This window comes from Phlebotomus papatasi, chromosome 2, assembly GCF_024763615.1.
Source record: "Phlebotomus papatasi isolate M1 chromosome 2, Ppap_2.1, whole genome shotgun sequence".
Lineage (NCBI taxonomy): Eukaryota > Metazoa > Arthropoda > Insecta > Diptera > Psychodidae > Phlebotomus > Phlebotomus papatasi.
Window position 1 is genome coordinate 35,746,803 of NC_077223.1, and position 18,521 is coordinate 35,765,323.

An 18,521-nucleotide genomic window follows, 5' to 3' on the forward strand; every position below is an offset into this window, starting at 1 on the left:
GACCCCTTGTGAATTAAAAAAAGAAAATTGTTCAACAAACATCCCTCTGGTTCAGGAATACCGAATGGGTTTTACCTATTGGGTTTTGCAACGGACCACATTTTCACCGCCCCTTTGAGGCCCAGATTTTCAACATGTGCTATATTAAAATACCATTCTGGCGTGGAAAATTGTGTTAGTGCCTGGAAAAAGTATATTTCCCGCTGAAAACCACGAGTCAGAAAACGCAAATTGTCATGCATTTTGGTGCTTATGGGGAAATAACCAAGGGATGGAGATGCTCCAGTCCTATGAATACCAAGGGGCTTGGCATTCCCTGAAAAATCGCTGAATATGCTCATGAAACAGCAGCAGGGAATGTGGTTTTATGTTGGCACGTCTGTCAGGCCACTCTTGTACCCGAAAAACAGCATAGTGAGAATTTACATTCATTGTGCCAAAGGGGGGGTATGGCTAGAAGGGAAGAACATATTCCAAAAGTACTTCCAAGTGAATATTGTTTTTGTGCACATGACTCCCCCCCCATCCCCATTTAGCTGGGGAACAATAATATGTGAGTGCGGGTGCATTGGGATGTCTTCGTCAACATTAAAGTATGCTGCATACAGCATATCTTTCGCTCTCTTTGGGATCATTTATACTTGTAGCACATTTAACCACAAAAATCCCATTTTACTACTTATGCTTGTACTTTACCATTGAGATTTCTTTCTCAAATGTCATTTTAAAATAATATGGAAAAAAATCAGCGAAAAGAACTCAAAAACCACATTAAGAATCCAATCGAAAAATGTATATTTTTCTTGAAAGGAAAAAAGTATAGGGGAGACTGGGGTAAAAAGTAACAAAACGGATATTTTGTTTTTTTAACAAAGTAGGGGAAAGTGCTCTCCCTTCGAACATTCAAGCCTTCGAATAATGTGAATTTCTTCTATTTTTCGTAAGAGATTTACACTAAATTATCACGGAATTATCAACCATTGATGGTAAGCCAACTAATATTTAATAGAAATGTATAAATCGCTTTGAAAAACTTAAAGAAAATTCACATTATTCGAAGGCATGAACGTTCGAAGGGAGAGCACTTTCCCCTACTCGAACGCCCCAGATATTTCTAATTAGCGCTATTTTATAGGAAATTTATCGCTCTACAACTTTGTGAAAGTCATTTTTCTCTATTTTGTAAGGAAATACGTTTATCAAGCCGTTTTCTAAAAGGTTTTTTGTGACCATTCTCAAAAATGCTGGGGCAAATAGTCAAGTATGGGATATTATCATATTTTGATTCGCTTTGTTGGAGCATGGCAAGGAAACTCCACGTGTATTTAGAGCTTTTCAAAACTAAATCGGTGCTCCTGGACAGTCCCCGGGGACTGACTAATCCTTCCACCACGAGGCTAAAATTGAGTGTCGAAAAAACACACGAACACCTCAACCACAACGATTAATAAAATTCGCTTTGTTACGGGGTTCCGTAAATTTAAAAAAAAAATCCTAGATAACATATTTTCATAGGAAATTTATTCCTCTACACCTTTGTAAAACACCATTTTTTCTAACTGAACGATAAAAAGGATTTTCAAGCTATTTTAGAAAAAAAAAAGACACAAAAGACTGCAAATCGTTTGACCAATGCAAACAACAAGCGGCGACACATGGCATTGATGATTTATTTTGCCGTGAGACATCATAAATTGTTTTGGTTTTTCTTACTTTTTGCTCTATACCTTTTGTTACTTTTTACCCCAAGTGGTCATTTTTAATAAAAAGATTTCTTGAGAGAAGAATCTTTATAAAATTCTAAAATAGATAGCGGCTTTGTATTCAAAGAATCCAAATCATTTGGGAAATGATCATCAGTGCATAAATTTTGAATAATAAGTAGGTAATAATTGATAGGGTAAGTGTGCCAAATTCCGGCCAGCTTGCAATTCCGGCCACATTTTTTGTTCTTCGAATTTTCATGAATTTTTAGTTTTTACATACTCCAGAGATTGTACAATGCAAAAGAATAACAAAAAATGTAGCTTCGACAAACGAGATGACGTGAAAAAGACATTTGAAGAATTCCCGAAGGGCAAGGAACTATGAGAATGAAGGTGGCCGAAATAGGGCACCAAAGCTATGTCTACATTTTTATTCATTTTAAAATGTATTAAGAATGATTTTAAGGTAAATGGTGACGATAAACTGTCTACAAGGTTCTAAGCAACACTCCTTAAGTAGAAGTAATGAGAAAAAATCAATTTCTATTAAATATATTATATTTTAAACTTGAGACTTTGGCGTTTGCATGCAACTATGCCGAAATTTGACACACTTACCCTATATTCTTTAAGGAAAATATTTTAAAAATAGGGCTAAAAATGTTGATATTTTTTATTTTCTAAATTCCTTGTTCGAATTCATAGAAACATACAACATCGAAGAAGATTTATGGAAGCTATTTGTGGTAAAAATTTTAAGCCGCTATCTTATTTATCTTGGAAGATACTGAATTTTCGATTTGTGACTTTTTGCCCCAGTCTCCCCTACTAACTATGGCGTGGATAAAGGGCTACAAAGAGAATTAAAAATAATAATCGTGACAAAACATTTTAAAGAGGAACAAGGCCTTTCCGTAAGCGAGATTTTCAGGATTATTTATTTTTATAAAGGAGTAAAGCACTTTGGATGCAATTTGAATATCTTCAATGCCAGAAAAAATCCTGGTGATTTTATATATGTTTCCCATATTTCTTTAATGAATCTGACTTAATTTTTAGATTAGTTTAAAGCTCCCCTTTTTCACCTTTCAGAAAATAAAATGAAATTTTAAAAATGACAAATCGGGAATAGATATATTTGTTTTCGGAAGCAGCCAAAATCCCGAACGCCAAAATTCCGAACGCCAAAATCCCGAAAGATAAAATCCCGAATGTTCAAAATCCTGTTAAGGATGAAATTATATGGAGGATAATAGAATAATTTCCTAAGATACAGAAAATTTCCCTTTGCCTCTATCAAGCGCGGACGCAATCGTGGGAGTAGCAATCACACTTTTAAGAATTCGGGATTTTGGCTTTGGCCAATTAGGGATTTTGGCGTTCGGGATTTTGGCTTTCGGGATTTTAGCTTACGGGATTGTAACCGGGACCCATTTGTTTTATATCTGGAACATGGAAGGCAGAAGGCTCCTCTACGCCTTTTCTTGTAAGTGTAGGTATGATGATGATGAGCGCCAGTTCTCTTGGGATGTTGGGATTATCCTCAATGGAGGTGCAATGTGGGTTTTTCTCATTTCCATGCATTTGCCTTCTTGGCCTTAGGGGATGGACACAATTATTAATTTTGTGTGCACACTTCAGTGAAAATAGGACAATGATAACCTGGATGATCACTTTCACTCTTCTCAATATCACAGAAATGTTGTATATTCTCCTTCAAGAAACATTTCAACTTTTATAATTTAATTAAATTTAAACTGTTAAAAACGGACGTTGCTGCGCTGAATCGTAAAAGCAAATGTTTCAAAAGTTTACAAAACTATCACAACTTGAAATAAATCAGAAGGTTGTTTTTGAGTCAAAATCCTGGATTTAATTTAATTTCATGTCATGTCTAAATTAATTGAAATATGTTTGGAATATATAGAAAATCTAAGCCAAAAGGATCTTCCATTCTCAAAAATTCTGTCTAACTTACACAAGGTATTTCTACCATGACTCTTTCTGTGATAAGAATTACAATTACTATTCGCCTTATTTTATCATAATTATATTTGATCGCCTAATTTAGATTTTATCACAATATGGGTATAAAATGTTCCCCCTTCTCCTCATCAATCTTGCAAAAATGTTCCTATTTTCCCAAGAAACAGAAATACTCAATTTTATAAGGGCAAAAGGACACGGAAATGGTTTTGTGTCACTTCTGCCAAAGGAAAATTTATTGGAATGAAAAATCATATCGTCCTTTTTTCCTCTCCAGAATTTTCCAAACTCAACTCAATCGTTTATGGAAAATATTTCATGTTCACCCTTTTCCAACGATGACACCTCAATTCATTGGAATTTATTCGGTTAAAGAAGATAGTCGTGAATTGCGATATAAATATAAATTTGCTATTTTGCAATGTGTGAAATTTGCGGTGAAATGTCGTGTGTGGAAAAGATGGGATAAATTATGAAAAATATTATCGTATTCAAATGTCCAATTGTGTTATGAAGAAATATTTCTTGGCAAAAGAAAGATTTTTGTGGTATTTAGTTAAGGAAAATCCGATCACGTATTTGTAGCTAAGGGATGAATTGCTAAAGAAATTTTTCAAGAAGGATAAAAGAAATACCTCAATAGAGATTCTTCATTAAATAGTTTGCTATAATGATGCCTTTTGCAATAAACTGAATTATTGTGATTAGGGGAATATTTTCTCTCCGAACAGCCTAAATTGCTATGTCTCCCAGAAGATTATGAATTCACAAATTATACGGGGGATTCGAGGGGTATTTTGTTAAACCAAAAATGACGATGATGCCACTAGGCAAAATATCCCAATTAGTGATGTAGAAAAATACCACAGTGATTCTCCGAAATCGCTTCTTATAGCTGCTGGATTGAGGACAAAAAACAAGCGGATTTTTCTAATCACATTAATGAGACCGCTGCATATTTCGCGTATCTCATCATTTATATAACCCTGTCATCATCATTCTCTTTCTACATGCTACTTCAGTACCACACTGAAAAACAATTCCCAAAAATGATGCATTTTATTAATAAAAAATTGCTATTAATAACGAATATTTGGTAATATACAATTTTGGAAAATGAGCAATTTTCTGATAATTTTAGCACGTAAAATTTAATGCAAATCTAAAAATGTTCACAATAAAATTACTAATTAATGCTAATTATTTTCATATTTGAAGCAATTGCAAAAGTTAAAAATAAAAATGAGCTAGAAAGCCTCCCGTTGGACATTGGACTAATTATTCTAGTATATCTCATGCTCATTAGCACTGTACTATTGAGCAATAAAAAAATAAATATATTTTGAGAAAAACACAGTCGATTTGAAACAGAAATTCACTAAAGTCAAAATATGAGATCAAGGGACGTAAAAATCAGAAGCGATTTTCGAAACTGTATATTCGAAAATCGCTTCAAATATAAGAATTATATAGATTTTCATCACTTTGACCATTTTATGTATAACATTTCTTAAGTTTCCATAAAATTTGGTATTTAACAACACAGTTTCATTCCGGAAATATCTTTGGACTATTTCTCGCTTTTTAACTTTTTGTAATTTGTCATTTTTAACCTAAATTATAAATTATCAAAAACAGATTATTTATTGTTATTCATCACTTTTTTATACATATATTTACCATCACTAAGAGAAATCCGAAAAAGTTAAAATAACATTCCGGAAGTGTTTATTTTACCCTGCAGTATTGATACGAAATCGGTATATTATTCTTTTTAGGTGTATTAGGAGTTAAAGTTACCCTTTTTCATGTTAATTTTACCCTTAAAGAGGTGTAAAATTGATACTAAAAAATGTCGATATATTTTTACACCTAAAAAATGTTAAAAAGTTAATCGCACCCCCGTTTTTTCTCAATGATTGACAACTTTAGTAATGTAAAAATCCACCATTTGCCTCTCAAATGATGTAAACTGAAAATGTAACCGAGCTACATTAAATTGGTTGCATATTTTGACCATTTTCGATTACTTTTTTAAATTAGGCAACAAACTTTTGACGAATAAAAAATGATCAATTTCGGGAAAACAATTATTTTTGATTTAAAATAAAATTATTTTTTTTTTGGTAAGTGTAAATAAAATCTACGGATTACAGGAAACTCGCTTGCAAAAAGAAAAATTTGAAGAAAGTAATTTTTTCTATCACTTTTTCACTTCTTTTCTCAAACATACATTAGGCAACAAACTATTGACACCCACTGTACTTGAGCGATATAAAACTCAATAAAAACATTAATTCTTCTTTAAAAGGGGTAGTATATAAACTTAAATAATCTCTGAAATGGTATCATAATTAGTTCTTTATGTAATGCATTAAGATTGAAACGAGTGATAACTTGAAATTAAATAAATTTATTTTATTAATCGTAAGTAGGGGAAAGTCGTCTGCCTTCAAACGAAAAATGGAGTTCCAAATTTAAGATTTTTTTCTGAAGAATCCACAAAATGGATTTTATTTTCTACTACACCAAAAAATTCTCTTGTTCATTCGGCGTATATGATTACCTCATTTAGCACTTGCAAGTCCTCAGTTTTTCCTTCTGAGGAAATTAAAAAAGTGATGTCGTTTTGTATGAAGGCAGCTGGCATAGTCTGCCTTCAAACGCGACGCAGCTGCCTTTAAATGTTTTTTTTTTCACTGAGAATATTGAATCAATAAAACTAAATGGGCTATAAATGATTAGGTTGAAGCCTAACGCACTCACTAAAATCATCACTGCAGTCAAAAGACATTACAAAATAACTTTTCTTCACATTTTTCTGAAGCACTGTTTTGCACTTGAAAATTTGGAAGAAAAAGCCATTGAAGTTGAAAATTGTCAACTTGAAACATCCCGGCCGGAGCAAGATAGCAGGTTATAAGTATTTGTATGACGTTCGTCAGAGAAAAGTAGGAGTTCGATTTCACATGTTTTGATGTATGGAAAGATAGGATTTAAAGGCACACGACATTAGCATTTAAAGGCTGCTGCAGGGTGATATTTGCAAATTTTTGCCACCCACAAAAATGGTGTCATCTGAACCAAAATGTATTAACAGAAATATTAAGCCTGATTAACCTTCTATGTGTCACAATGGAAGATTTATTTGTAAAATGATTTTTACTATGAAAAATCACATGATTTGTGGAGCATCAAAATTACAGTTTAGAGCTCATTTTCATTTTTTTTGATCTAGCATCTAGGAAATAGGAGCTAGGCTCTCCATTTTTTGATGATTTGTGAGGATGATGGATAGCTACCTAATAGTTAATAGAATATAATTTATGCTTTTGAGAACAACGAAAAAATCGCAACATTTGAAGGCTGCTGCATTTAAAGGCAGACGACTTTCCCCTACTAACACTATCTTTATTCACGATTCAATGATTTTAGTACTTGCATAAATCTCTGTTTCCATGAACAAGAACTTCTGCTCTTAACATATTTTTTCTTAATAAGGAAAATCGGTGGTCAGTCCAGATAAGCTACTGGTAGCTGGGATTTTTTTTTAACCCTTTAAGGACGAGGGACACCGGTGTTCAAAAAAAAAATTCTTTGGCTATTGAAAATTATTTTGTCCTCTAAATAGCCCAAAATTGGTTTTTATTATTGGGACATCGGTGTCCCATTCGGCCTTAAAGGGTTAAGACAACCTGCAATTGTTAGAAAATTCAGAATTTTGTACAAAATTGAATTATAATTTGAACTTTGTGGGTGAAATAAAACAACTCAACCAAATTTCTAAACCTTGTTGAGTCATACAAGATGTATATGGTCTTGCATTGTTGTAATAGAACTTAATTTTTTTTCAATTAGCCAGTTTTGGCAGCTTCCAATACAGGGCTTTCTAGGAAGAACTTAATTTTTCGATTATTTTTTAAATCTTTTCGCTGATCTGTCCTTGGTCCAGTATGTTTCTGACAGTAGATTAATTCCCTTTAGCATCCAAGTAATATCCAGTAAAAAAAATCTTTCTTGACTCAGGCTTTGCTCTGTTATCGAATCGCCTAGTTTTGTGGCTAATATTTCACCTTATTATCTTATATTTGACCTTATTTCAAAATTCCTTTAGCAAAATTCGGAAAGCCATTAAGGAACCATTTTAGTATTATTTACATCAAAAGCACTTTACCTTATATTTTAAACTAAAATACAACTATTCATTAACTCTACCACCCTTTTCGTAAACTTTACTATTTATTTCTGAATTCTAAGCCGTTCTTCTTAAAAAAAAGTCTGATCTTTGACAATTAATTTCGCAAAATTGATTAAGTTCTTCCTCATATTTGATGAAACAGAAAAAAAGAATGAATTCATCAATCTCGATATAATTTCTTGTGTGTGTCCCCTTAAGTTTAGTCATAAATAAGAGTCCAATTTGGGCTTCCTATAAATTTTCTTTAACGAAATCTATAAAACATGTCCGAATGTATCAGAAGGAGAAACAAATCAATTTTGGGTAACAATTGTTATAGTCTCGGAATGTTCAATCCAACATATTCGATAAATTATTGTTGTATATAATATCATTAATGTTCTTGCTTCTCTGTCCTCTTGTGTATTTTGTGTTCTGAGTATTTCACCAATATTTCTTTCGTTATGATCGCATTATATTGATGGTGGGATAGAAGGGCAAAAAAAAGAGAGAAACCAACAAAGAGGATTCGTGGGTACATTCTGAATCCGATTAAATGAGAGAAAATGGATATGCTTTTGTGTCTTCTATTTTCCTTTTCTCTTATATATATTTTTTTAAGATTATTATTATAATTACTTTTGGTGATATGCTGGAGGAGAGTTTTGCGATGGAAAATACTGAAAGAGCACAATACTCGTGCATAGATAGATAATCTTGTAAACTGTAGTAGTATTTTAGAAAGTAGATAGTGCTTTACATGGTAGCCTCGAGGGTCAAGTCGAATTGACATTTTAATAATAAATTTCTTGTTGCGCATTTGACTCAGAATTAATGTTAGATTCAGTGTGGCCAAGTGTCAATAGGGAGCTCGTTTGGGCCTCTACCACAGCTATAAGCAAACTTAACCATGCAAGCTATAACAAAATCATATTTTCTAATTCATACGAATCATATACAAGACATTTTTATATTGATTTATATTTCTACCAATATCTCTCAATTGAACTCCATTTATTGTATAACTTCTAAAAGCATCATAAATACTCTTTTGAATTCAGAGTTTGACTTTAGAATTGCATTTTCAAATAATGTTTAGTGCTCCATAATGGTTATCTTCTATCACATGATACAGTCTGCATTGAAAGAGAAAACAGACAAAACAATGGATAAATTAAAGTCCACATTTATCAAATATTTTACTGCTCTGCGTCACTTAACGCTTTTCAAAGGAATTGTCTACAAGAACTAGCACCAAAGTTACTGGAACAATTGCCTCTTCACTCTTTAAATTCTTTTCAACTGTGCTGTGAAAGTGAAATAAAATGAAATTGACATGGGTTATTATTTCCAATTCACAATCAATTTACTATGAAATGGCATAGAATTGTGTCACGTTCACACAAATAACTTTCATCGAATTCCCAAGACAATAATCCATTTGCGCAACTATTCCACATTCTGTTTGACTTTCTTCCGAGGGCTTTTGATGCATGCAAAAAGGTGCTGCTGGAAGATTATTGGAACGTCAAACAAAGACCAGATTGAAATTTTGCTACAGTTCGTGTTCCAGGTGGAATACCTGGACCAAGTTCTGCAACTCAAATATTGATGAGAGCACTTCTGTCGATTGGGAAAATTGCTTTTCATCCAACCAATTACTCCCTGAGAGGCTCTACTAATTGAAATTGTCACGACAGAAGCGTTCTTCGCTTTTTTTTCTTTGTTATTTGCAACTTAAAAGCGAAAGAATTAGGATAGTGTAGTATTGAAGGTGACATGGGAAGGTAATTGGCTAATCGCTGAAGCTCGCGTTAACGGCTTTCTTGGAATTAATGCTATTACTTCAATAGCTCATAAAGTGATACTAAACTCAATTTAATGTTCAGTTAATATATGAGTCGGTCGAGGGTGGGGCAGTTTAAAACATTCACGAATTTCGAAAATACATAATGTGGGGCATATAGGGTAAGTGTACCAAATTTCGGCCAGCTTGCAATTCCGGCCACTTTTTTGTTCCTCAAGTTTTCATGAATTTTTAGTTTTTGCATACTCTAGAGATTATAAAATGTAAAAAAAAAACATAAAATGTCGCTTCGGTAACCAAGATGATGCGAAAAAGACATTGGAAGAATTCCGGAAGCGAAAGGAACTATGAAAATGAAGATGGCCGAAATTGGCCACCAAAGCTATGCCTACAATTTTTATTAATTTTAAAATGTATTAAGAATGATTTTAGAGAGAATAAAGACGATAAACTGTCTAAAAGGTTCCAAGGAAGACTCCTTAAGAAGAAAAAAAAGCACAAATTCTATTAAAAATATTGTATTTCAAACTTGGTACATTAGTAATAATAATAATGATGGCAAATTCCATAGAGGAACTTAGGCCTTCCCGTAAAGAGAATTCGGAACATCCATTATTATTTTTTCATATACGGGATGAGATTGTCAGTCCCATGCCACATGAAATCAAGTGCAGTGAAGCTCACTGGATGCAATTCGAATATTTGCTATTACAATATAATCATTATACATTGTGTCCCGTGTTGGAAGTATCTGCTAATCGTACATCACCAGGAACGTCTTCTCCATAGGGAATGCTTCTTACATACTCCTGAAGGTTTTTGGTCAGAGGCGGTGCATTTTATTACATTTTATCACATGTGAAAATGCCTTTTTTCTAGAAATTCAGTTGCTTGTACCTGGTGACCTAAAGGGGATTCGAACCCGGGACACTTGCATCATAGAGCGAGTGCTCTACCACTTGACCCATTGAGTGCCCTTGATACCTTAGTGCTTGCATGCAACTATGCCGAAATTTGGTACACTTACCCTAAGTGTTCCTTCTCAAAATCACACGCTACACCCCTTGTCCTTGCGCAGGTCTTTCTATGCCGGGCCACATATTGTATTGCAATGAAAAGATCATTATAATGACAAAAGATTAAATATGTAGCACAAGAAGAAGCAATTAAGCTGTTTCGCTTCGGAGGTTGATCACCAACGCTAAGACTAAGAATTTATGTAGAGAGTACGGCCTATTCGACACATGTCAACCCAATTCGACGGCTGTGACCCACCAATCCTAATTCTTTACACTCATTCCCGGCATTAAGTCTTTCAGGATTATTCACCTAACGGAATTATGCACATACAATTTTGCAAGTTTGCCTACCCTTATGAGTCAATTTATGAAATCATTTTAAAATACGCCTGAATGTATACTATGTTGCAACGTGGGAAATTTGAAAACACTGTGCTTCATTTTAAGAATAAATCTTGAATTTCTTTTATTAAGATAAATCTTTTAAATATTCTAAACATTTTTGTAGAACTCTGGCCAAAAAGTACTGTTTGTTAATGCATTTCTATTAAACAGTTAAATCTTTTTGTTTGAACTACTTTTACTCCGCGCGAAATTCGTTCTATGTCCGATTTATTCAAAAGAAAGCCCCTGCGGGAATGCAAATTTTCTCGATGCATAATGCCATTTCGCGCGTTTTTTCGGTCCCGAAAATGTGCATAATCCCGGGACTGATGAGTGTAATTCCTTTGACACGTCCAACCCCTATCATTTTTTTGGGTGCTGAAAGGTTGCTTTGGGGCTCTTATGTTAAGTAACTGTCCTCAGTCTTCAGTGAGGAATGCCGGCTTCAGACTGGTGGTTTAGTCCAGTTCCTGAAGGTCTCAAAAACCTAAATAACATGCGATTTTATTGATTTTTCAAAACCTATCGGATCATTTGCCTTTAATATTCAATCCTAAACAACAATTTCCTTAAAAAATCGTGCCTGATATGTAATTAGAGGAGTTCAGCCAGACAGCTAAACCTTAGATCTGAAGCCCGTATAGGCATCTGTCACCGTGGACGGTTTACTCTCATGAAGTGCAAAATGGGTGTCACCTAGTTCCCTCGTTTCCCTCTATTAAATTGTAATTTTATTTATGTGAGCCCCATATGGGCTTACATATTTAGTGACTATATAATACAAAATATCTTACGGGAGGGCGGGGTAGTTTTACTTATGCATTACTTTAGAAAACAAAGATTTTTAAGATGAAAAATAATTATTTAGGAATTATCTTTTATATTTTTAGATAGTCAATGTCCAAAAGAAACTAATTCAACATCTTCAGTCTGAACATTGTTCATATTCATTAAGCAAATGAGTCCTAAAAAAAGTTCAGCTACGTGAAACTGCCCCACCGTCCCCTATTTGTTATTATCAATAGTACAGTTCAAAGGCAAAAATCGGAATTGAATATCAGTGTTCATGTGCATAAATTTATTGAAATCTTATCATAATTTTTCTAAATTTAATTTCCTATAAAGAACTGCAGAGAGAGTAACAAAAAGAAAGCGTAGTTTAGAAGAAAAAAATTACGGTAAGCAGAACTCTTCTTCAATGTTTGTTAAATCTAACGAGACCTAGTAAGAGAAATCTGTCAGTCTTTTTTGTGAAAATTTACGATTGTACTCAAATGCTGTATTCTTAACTCGAAGCTTGTGACCATCTAACCCTTAGGCAAAAGCACAAGTATTATGGATTTGACCACTGGACTCATTTGGCTCATTAAACTCATTGAGTAATAATTGGAGACTATGCTAGAAAGGTCAATGAGAATTTCCTAACCTTACTAACTTTTCCTGCAAAGTTTGCACCATTGGTATGATTTAACTTGAGAGCAATAATGGGGGTTAGTTTGCAATTTATTAAAGCGGTAATTTTATAACAGTCTTTTGCACTTGATTCATGGAAAAAACATTCCGCGCTTTCGAGGCACTGAAGATGCAGAATATAAATGGCAATTTATGACAAATCCATCTTTGGAATAATCCGTTCGTAAGATGTTTAATGAGTACAGAATGGGGCATGGCTTGGTAACCTGAAAGTGCTTTTAATTTTAATGTCTTCCATTTACGACTTCTTTTTCCTTCTTGAGTTTCAAAGGAAGAATTCCAAAGTTTTTCATCCGAGTGAAACATTTAGAGAGAGGCTTGGTTTAATACTAAAACCCATATTCTATGATCTTGAAAAATTAAATCACATTGGAAATCAGTTATGTGTATTTACGACCGTGCAATCACATGTAATGATATCATGTCATATCACATCAAAGTCTGGTATGTCGTAAAATCATCGTGAAATAGCATCGTAAAATTGCAACGACACCCATTTAATTTTTGCACTGGGATTTGCAGTAATATTTCTAGAGATGTTGATCCTATAACTAAAGTCAATTCAATAAATTATCATGCATAGCTTAACGAAAATATTATGAGAGTTACCATGTTGTGTGAACCAATTGGGATGGTTTCAAATGGAAATGACCATGTGACTTCCAATAGATTCCGCTTCATGCAACACTGCATATGTCTAGATCAATTTTTGTTATTTGCAAGAGCCGGGACACAGAGAAAAAAATAAGAGACTGTAGGAGATTAAAGTGATGGATACAATAAAGTGATATTTAATGATTTAATCACACAAGTTTTCATGGAAAAAAGCACTGCCATAAAATCATATTTGGAGTCTCGAAAACTTCTTCGACCACTGGAAGAACTGAGGCGTCAAGTCGTATTGGAGAAATGAAATGTTTTCTTTGGTCTTCTCTTTTCTTGAATTTTTTTTGTCCCATTTCAAAAGATATATAAAAGTATAAGGGGCTTTTTGTGTCGTCAGAAAGGATTAGGAAGACGAGAAAGAAAAACATCAAATTTTCATTACGTGGCTCTCTACTGCAGATGCACAGAGATGGTATCAGGAATTGTAAGACGGGAATAAGTAAACTGCATTTTTATTTAAAAGCTCTTTTTTCTTTATACCTTCCAGCAGCATATTTGAACACATCACAGAACAGCATTTAAATTCATTATTAATTGTTGATTTCTCTTAATAATGATTGATTTAACTAATTCTACACCACTACCGGGGCAACATAAGTCTGCCTGGCGTTTAGCAATTTATTAAATACACTTATAAGCTTTTGGGTCCAATAGAAAAGTTGGAAAAAATATTGACTATAAGAAATTGGACGGAGTTATATTACATCACAGAAATTATTGATTCTCAGGTATCTTCTTAGCCTCTCCAAAAAAAAATGTAGAGTTACAAAATAGAGAATAGTGTAGAGAACAAAAAGTTTCTAGTAAAACGCAATTTTCAGTTCATAACCGGTTGAAACCGAATTAAATCTAGACCTATGCAAATTAGTTTAGAAATGCACACTTGCACACGTAACCGTATTTTAAGCTTTTAAAGACCAGTGGGTTTTCGACGGCCCAAAACGAAAAAAAATTAACTTTAAAAAGTTGTTTTTCGTTTTAAGTAATCGGAAAATGATTTTTGGTTATAGGTAACCCCAGTGTCCTATAAGGAATTAAATATTTAACACTGAAAAATCTTAGTCCTTAATATGTAACATATCGTTTGTAAGCAAAATAACGGTCTAAACGATCTTCAAAATCGGTGGTAGCCAAAATCCCGAAAGCCAAAATCCCGAACACCAAAATCCCGAAAAGGCCTAAATCCCGAAAGCCAAAATCCCGAAAGTTCAAAATCTTGAAAGGTATGAAATCATATGGAGGAAAATGTTTAGAATAATTTCCCGAGACACAGAAGATTTCCCTTTGCCTCCAGCAAGCGCGGGTGCAATCGTGGGAGTAGCTATGACACTTTAAGGAGTTCGGGATTTTGGCTTTCGGGATTTTGGCCCATTCGGGATTTTGGCTTTCGGGATTTTGGCTCTCGAGATTTTGGCCCATTCGGGATTTTGGCTTTCGGGATTTTGACCGGGACCCCTTCAAAATATATCCAAATCTAAAACCAATCAGTTTAACCGTCTTCAAAATAGGTCAAGAAGCATGGTTATTTAAATTTTAAACTTAAAGAACTCGAAGATTGAGAGTATCAAGCTTATTGGTCAAAAGTTAAGCGGTTCCCTAAAATCGTAAAACTGAAGCATATCTAAAAATGAAAACGAGTTGTCTGTGAGCCATTTTTGAATAATAACCTGAACTTATGTTATTTTTGAAGGGATATATCCTTAAGTCCGACTTTTACGGGTTGCAAACTGAAGCCTTAGTCCAGATTCTGAAAGTCTTCAAACCTTACGTTTGAATTCTGTCTTTGAGCCTGTATATAGATGAGGACTAAAAACGTGTTAATGTACTTATGATCAATATGAATAAAGCTGTCTTTTGACCCAAGCCGTAGGTCTAATTTATAGCCGTAGGTCTACAGGGGGTTTTCGAATACGTTGAAATGATATCTTAACTCCCGTCATCTTTGCCAGCTTTTGGGATGCTGATTACCCTTTCTGGTCTGGTCACAAATCTTGAATCACGTAAGATAATTTTGCACAACCTAAATTTTTATAAAATATTGAAAATTCAAAAATGTCGGGTCCAGAAAAATTTATATCTTCCCATGTCGATTGGAAGCGATTTACAAAGTGTCAAGATTTTCATTAGAAAAGGGAAGTTTTTTCGTGTTATAAAAATTCATAATGACTTCAAATATTTATTTCTCATATCACATGAAGTCAAATTCGAAAAGTTTCATAGTAAGTAATTATTAAAAATAGAGCTTTTTGTTAATGTGATTTATCATATTCAATTTTGTAGAACTTAATTATAAACAAATGTGTATATTATGCATTACAGTAAACTATTAAATCGAAGTGGTTTGAATTAGTTTAAATATGCAGAAAGTTTAGTGTAATCCCAGCTTCGCATATAAACTTAGTCAAACCATTAATATTTAGATCTTCTGACCAAGTAAAGCTTATGATCATTTTGCAGAGTGTTAAGCCTGTCTTTTGAGTCTTGCATCCAGGTGATGGACTCAAAGGTGTGCATATTAAGTAAAGTGAGAGACAACATCCATTACAATAATTTTCGGATTATCTAAATAAAATATATTTTTCAAAGGAAATATACTGCAGCAGTTTAACGTGCACCACAAGAACATTTTGAGATAATAAAATATTTTTCTCGGACATGGGACAAAAAATTTATATAAACTCCTGATACCATGAAGTGAGGGATTATAATCCTCCAGGGATTTTGGTATGTCTTTTTCTGTTCGTCTCTGAAACCACTCACACCTTTTATTTTTTGCTTGATTTCCTTTTTGGTGCTTTTTTTCCAGCGATTTGGATTTTCGTCTTTAATCTCCCCAACTGCTCATTTTTGCTTTCGTCACCTTTGCACACATTTTGGGATCAAAAGAACGATTTTCGAGCTGAAGAAAAGAATTGCTAAGAAAATAGTGTGACAAATATCTCTTTGGTCTGATGCATCTTTCAGCCAGTTTGTCTTTTGTAGATGGAAATTGGCTTTTTTTTCTCGGTCTCTGAAATAGTTTTTAGAGTTTAACATTCTGGATTTTTTTCTGTTGGAGATCTTGGTTTTAAGAGCCATTTAGAAAAGTGCTTGAGTGGTTTGTTTTTCGAGGTGGAAGAGAAGTAAAATTCTGTAAGTAATCTTGATTTATGGGTAAATTCATAATTTATTGCTTGACCAATTTATCCAGTCAATTTATGAAGACTTAACCACTATTTTTCCAATATTAAATTTCTTCATCCATCTCTTCACACTTTTAATTATTCATTTCGAAGCGTATTCATAGGAATATCCCAATAATTTGTTTGATGTGACGTATTGTAAACCAAATGGTTATTGAGCACATGACGAGGGATGTCTGCTTGAAATGTTTTCATATCTTCCCCATTGTAATCCTTCATATATGAGAAAGGTTTTTCTGGGGGAGGTTGAGAGTTACCTGGAGAATCATATTTCATGGATGATAGTTTTCAATATTTGTTTCCATCTACGGCATACATATGATTTCTTTTGAAGTATTTATCTTTTTTTCTTGCCTGCCATTTATCTCTGGGCAGGCACAACAAACAAACATTGTAGAAAGGAAAATTGCTTTGTGGGTGGCTTAGTGAGAAATATTCCCAAAAATTCAGGGGAATAAGAAGCACTTTTTTCTTTCTTGCCATAAAGGGAGAAATGAGTATTAACCCAGAGGAATATCACGAAAAATTGTTCAAATGAGACAAGAAGGTTGATCCACAAAAAAAAACAACATTGGACGAAGTATCTATAAAAAGCAGCTGTTTCTGCTATAATTCATAAAAAGTGTCAGATTTACAAGAGTGATATTGGATGAGACGTTTATTAACTACTTTAACGCTCAAATAAATTTTATTGAACTATCAGAGACAAGAAATGGGTTATTAAATATTAAAACTTTTTTTTCCTTTCTTTTCAGACTTAATCCCAGTCTCCGGCAGTTGGACAATTAAGTGTTGGGATTTCTTTTTGCAAAAATTTGTAGGTAAGTTTCAGAGAAAAAATACATAAATAATTCCTGCTATTTTTATTCTCCCATTCATGGGGATTATTTGACCGATTTCGCCAATATAAAAGGATTTTTTTTCTACAGAATATTTTCTGACTATTCCACATGCATCCTGTCGATTGTAATTCCATTTTATTTAGTATATTATTGACTCTCATACACTCGGAGAAATATTCATTTTGTAAGAGCATTGGACAGTCAGAGAAATGGTTTAAATAATAAGGCTTAAAACAAGGGATAGTGATAGAAATCCGTCAGTCCAAATTCCTGAGAAATTAAATGAAGTTAAATGGATTCGAACCCAGAACCCTTCTTTCATAGAGGGAACGTTCTACCGGTTAAACTTTTAAACGTCCATCAAAAGTTTGATAGGACAAAGTTCATAAACTGAAAAACACTGTATCCATTATGTGAATTGACCTTTAACAAACAGTCCTCACAAGTTCATAAGTTCAGTCATGATAAGTCAACGGTAGCCGTATCTCAGAAAATTTTAGCGATAAATGAATCGATTATTTTGCAATTTCGAAAAACTAACTCGTTCCTAGAAGTTTTTCAAGTTAATTTAGTTAGTTTTTTCTCTATTTAAATGAGAACAAGCAAAGAATCTTTCGTGTTCTGCTTCTGGTATTTCACAAAATCAAAATAGCGAAAGTAAATTGTTTTCGTTTTCATTTCTTTTTAACTAATTGCGTCAATTGAGTAAAACTATGAAGGATATTTCTAGCAAAGTTATTCTGAAAATTAGTTAAAATATTTCTATGAGTTCAGTCCTCTGAAATATTGAATGAATAATAATAATAATAATGCTGGCACAACATTCCATGAAGGAACTAGGCCTCCCTGCAAGGGGATTTCTAGACATTATTTTTTTTTCTTGTACGGGATGAGGTTGTCAGTCCCATGCCTGGGGAATCAAATACAGTGAATCTCGCTGGATGCAATCCGAACACCTTTAACGCCAGAAAAATTCCTGGTGACCTAAACGGGATTCGAACCCGGGACACTTGCATCATAGAGCGAGTGCTCTACCACTTGACCCATAAAGAGGAAGATAAGTACAAAAGTAAACTCACTGTACATCTCTTATCATATGAACTTATTTTTTAAAAAGTCCACCATATAAAATCGCAAATAGCAAGATTTTCTTGCATAATTATTATAAATATTGAAGTCTGAATATTAAATAAAGTTATAAACATGAAAAGAGAATGTAAAGAATCTCAGCTAACCTGCTACAATAAAATTTTCACTGTAAAATAAAACATATAGAATA

General features: G+C 33.5%; 1 protein-coding gene across 1 annotated transcript in view; it reads left to right on the forward strand.

Annotated features, from left to right (window-relative positions):
- LOC129802325 (MOXD1 homolog 2) overlaps positions 1-18,521 on the forward strand; it is a 391,421-nt gene that overhangs the window by 61,828 nt on the left and 311,072 nt on the right. The window contains exon 2 of the mRNA XM_055848051.1: positions 17,156-17,221. The gene's annotated coding sequence lies outside the window, so the exon portion shown is untranslated. The remainder of the gene's footprint in view (positions 1-17,155; positions 17,222-18,521) is intronic.